Source organism: Choloepus didactylus, chromosome 10 (genome assembly GCF_015220235.1).
Source record: "Choloepus didactylus isolate mChoDid1 chromosome 10, mChoDid1.pri, whole genome shotgun sequence".
NCBI classification, from domain to species: domain Eukaryota; kingdom Metazoa; phylum Chordata; class Mammalia; order Pilosa; family Megalonychidae; genus Choloepus; species Choloepus didactylus.
The window spans coordinates 56,045,621-56,049,838 of NC_051316.1; the positions used below are offsets into that span (position 1 = coordinate 56,045,621).

The following is a 4,218-nucleotide window of genomic DNA, read 5'->3' on the forward strand; positions in this document are numbered from 1 at the left end:
TTGACAGTTTGAGTATAACATGGCTAGGTGGAGATCTATTTGGGTTTATCCTGTTTGGAGTTCCTTGAGCATATTGGATGTGTATATTCATGTCTTTAGTTAAATTGGGAGAGTTTTCAGATGTTATTTATTTGAATATTCTTTCTGCCCCTTTATCTCTTTCATCTCCTCTGGCACTCCCACAGTGCATATATTGGTACATTTGAAGGTGTCCAACAGGTTCCTCAGACTCTGTTCACTTTTCTTCATTCTTCTTTCTGCTCTTCAGACTGATGATTTTAAATTATCTTATCTTAAAGTTCACTGATTCTTTCTCTTGCCAGCTCCAATCTATTGTTGAACACTTCCAGGGAATTTTTTTTATCTTGTTTCTCACTGCCTTTTGATCTGGTCAAAATAAGGTGTCCAAAATGATTTGACTTTTACAGAATAAGCAATTTAAGCAGCAGGCTTCTTTTCTTCTGTGGTAGGTTTCTTTTCTGCTGGCTTCTTGTGTTAACTGCAGCCTTCTTTCCCACCAAAGGCTTCTGCTTCTGTGGCTTCTTAACACCAGCAGCCTTCTTTTCTTTCTTCCCACTGCAGGCTTCTATCCTGGAACCCCCTTCTCATCTGATTTGGCCTCTAGTGCTGCTGCAGATTTATCCTTCCTGAGTTTGTGATTCTTAGCCTGGTGAAGAATAATATTTCAGCACATAGTCATTGCATAAGGGTTTAGTTTCAACATGATTCTCAGATTTTTCAGTGTTTTCTTCTTTAGAACTCTGTGATGAATCTTCTTGTGTGGTGCTTGGAGTGCTCTTTGGATCTCTGGGCTTTTCAAGATTCTGCTAAGGTCTGTATTCATCATTTTGTGCATGGGAAGGTTATAGTTACTCTTAAATGAGGCAGCTTTACGCCAAGTGCCACACAGGTCATCTAACTTTCAGTCCAAATGTGGAAACGTCCCATGTACCCACCAGGAGCAAGTTTCAAAATATTTAGCTTGCTTACCTTAAGCACAGTAATTCCAGGTATGTTTCTGAAGGCCTTCATGATACCATTGTCCACATTATAGATGATGCATTGTCCCCTGTGCTGTTTGTGCTGTTTGCGCTGTTTGCGCTGTATGCGTGTTCGCTGGCACGCATAGACCTTTTTGATACCATTTCAGGCCTTAAGTTTCTTAAGAAGTGAAACAGCCTCCTTGGTCTTCTTGTAGCCTTCAGCTTTATCTTGAACCACCAAAGGAAGTTCAGGAACTTCCTTGGTGAATGACCTTTAGACATTACCAACACTGGTAAGGCCAAGGTCGCCAGGGCAGAGCAGATGGCATATCGCTTCTGTGTTGTGTTTACTCTACGGTGCCATTAATGCCATGTTTTGATTGGTGCAAACATGTGACCTCCACCACACATACTTCCAAAAGCACCCTGGCCAGATTGGTGAGTCCCAATGTCTCAAACTCTGGGAGTTTGAGCCACAGCTCTGCCAGTGCCCCAGGACTCAGCACTGGTCTGATGACCTGCTAACTCACTGACAGCATAGGGCTGTCTCTTGTTTTTGCACAAGCTGGTGTGAATGAAGTTCACAATATCCAGTCTAATGGGAGCCTTGAACACAGCAGGCAAAGTAACATTTTTGCCAGATGACTCCCCCTTTTCAGGGTACACTGATATCAATGGACAAGCACACTCCATGTTGGGGAGAGGAAGAAAGGCCATGCTCCTAGGGAATTTTAAATTTTTGTTTCTATGGTGTTCCATTTGCTAAAGCTGCTGTTATGCAAAATATGAGAAATGGATTCAGTTTTATAAAGAGGATTTATTAGGTAACAAAGTAACAGTTCTGAGGCCATGAAAGTGTCCAAACTAAAGCATCAACAAGAGGACACCTTCACTGAAGAATAGCCGATAGCATCCGGAACACCTCTGTCAGCTGGGAAGGCACGTGGCTGGCGTCTGCTGGTCCTTTGCTCCTGGGTTGTGTTTCAAAATGACTTTCTCCAAAATGTCTCTGGGTGTCTGTCTTTGCTTCTCTCTCTCTTAGCTCCTATGCTTCCTTGCTTCTTTCTCCCAGGACAGTTCTCTCTAAGCATCTGAGGGTCCTCTCTTAGCTTCTCTGGGGTAAACTCTGGGCTTCATCTCTTAGCTTAGCATCTCCAAATATCCTTCTGTCTGCATCTTCAAGCATCTCTAAGCATCTCTGTCAGTTCCTGTCTCGCTTCCTGAACCTGTTAAAGGACTCCAGGGATCTAATTAAGACCTATCCTGAATGGGCGGGGCCACACCTCCATGGGAATGATCTAATCAAAATGTCTCACCTACAGCTGGGGGAGTCACAACTCCATGGAAACAACCTAATCAAAAAGTCATCACCCTAAAAAAAAAAACATTAATAGGTGTGCCCCACAAGATTGCATTAAAAATCATGGCTTTTCTGGGGTACATAATAGATCCAAACTGGTGCATATGGTCTTTAGCCCTTTATTGTTCCTTTTCAAAATTTTCATCTCTCTATTGATATTCCCTTTGTGTTCATCTATTGTTTTCCTGGTTTCCTTTAGTTCTTCATCTTTTGTTAAAACCTGGACATTTTGATATTTTAACATGTTATTGCTGGAATATAGACTCTGCAGCATCCGCTCCTTAAGGTAATATCCAGCTAGTGTTATGACAGAGCTTTCCTTGAATGCCAGGCGCTAACAAACAAACAAAAAAGAAGGTTAAAAAAAAGGAAACATCTTTCCCACTCTTTGCAGATTGACATAAGTGCCTTCCTTCCGAGGTTGTTGATACAGGAGTTTAGAGAATAGCTTCAGGCTGAACTGTAGGAGCCTCCCTGATCCTTTCTGCACATATGTTTTGTCTTGGGCATGCATATTTTTCCCTAGGAATTCCCCCATTTACACAACTGTGAATGTTTCCAGGCACTGAAATGTATATTGTACAGCCAGCAGTTCCTTTCCCCAGGCAACCATTTGACTGCTCTACCACAGCTTTCCATAGGAGAGCTTTGTGAACCAGCCTCTACATACAGGGAAAATTCTGGGACAGTGAGCCCTCGGGCCACCACCAGACTGATTGGGCCAGGCATATATGCTCTGAGTATGTGCACAATGGTTACTCTGCTCCTTCCAGAACTGTGACTGAGAATCTGCCTGGTGAGCATGTTTCTGCCAGTTCTTCCTGATTGTTCAAAATTTCGGGGGTGGGGGGGGGTGGGTACCATATCCCTAAAGCTTTTCCTCACTTCACCATCTAGATCACAGTGGATCTAGAATGTCCTTTTGAAGACTCAGTTATAGCACAAAATTATGGCATCATTTCGTAGGGCTGGAATAAAATTCTTCAGTATATGATCTGAATCAGTGACCAATATATGGCCTTATGTCTCCATATGGAGGTGTTTCTTCCTTCTTACCCCTAATGATCTACTGGCAACGTTTGTTCCCACAAATTTGGGCTTTGCTGTTTTATAGGTTTCACTTAACAATGGCAGATTGCTTCTATCAGAGGACACAACAAAGGATTATCAAACTGGAATTTGAGATTACTACCTGGTCATTTTGGTCTCTTTATGCCAGTGAACCAACAGGCAAAGAGGGGTGACTGATACCATTATGAGGAAATTGGGTTGCTCCTACACAATAAGGACAGGGAGGAGTATGTCTAGAAAGCAGTAGGTTTTCTAAGTGCCTCTTAGTATTTCCCTATGTCTTGTGTTAAAATTAATGGAAAATGACAACAGTTCAATTCAGGCAGGACAACTAGTGGCACAGAAGTATGAGGAATAAATATTTGGGTCACCCTTCCATTAGGCAAGGGAACTTGACCAACTGAGGTGTTTGCTGAGGGCAAAGAGAATGAAGAATGAGTAATAGAAGAAGCAAATTATAAATACCAGCTATAATGGCCCAACAAGTTTCAGGAAAAAAAAAAAAGGCAATAAAAGACAATAGTAGTAACAAGTATTTCTTCCTTGCTTTGATGTGAATAGATAGATAGATGGATGATAGAGAGATACAATATACAGTTCTTTTTGTTTTTTTTTTCTTTTCCCAATTCCCATACATTGTATTAAAGTGTTAATCTTATAGCTTAGTATTTAAGGTACAAATATCAAAGGATATGTATGACCCAGATAGAAGAGTAATGAACATCATCCAAAGATGGATGAAGAGATGGGTAACTTGGGCTGCATGTTTGTAGTATAAGGGATACTTGCATCATCCTAGGCAGA

At 41.5% G+C, this 4,218-nt stretch overlaps 1 pseudogene; it reads right to left on the minus strand.

Moving 5' to 3' along the window:
* Nucleotides 1–438: 438 nt before the first annotated feature.
* On the minus strand, nt 439–1,676 carry LOC119505381 (annotated as a pseudogene).
* Between the last annotated feature and the right edge of the window lie 2,542 nt (nt 1,677–4,218).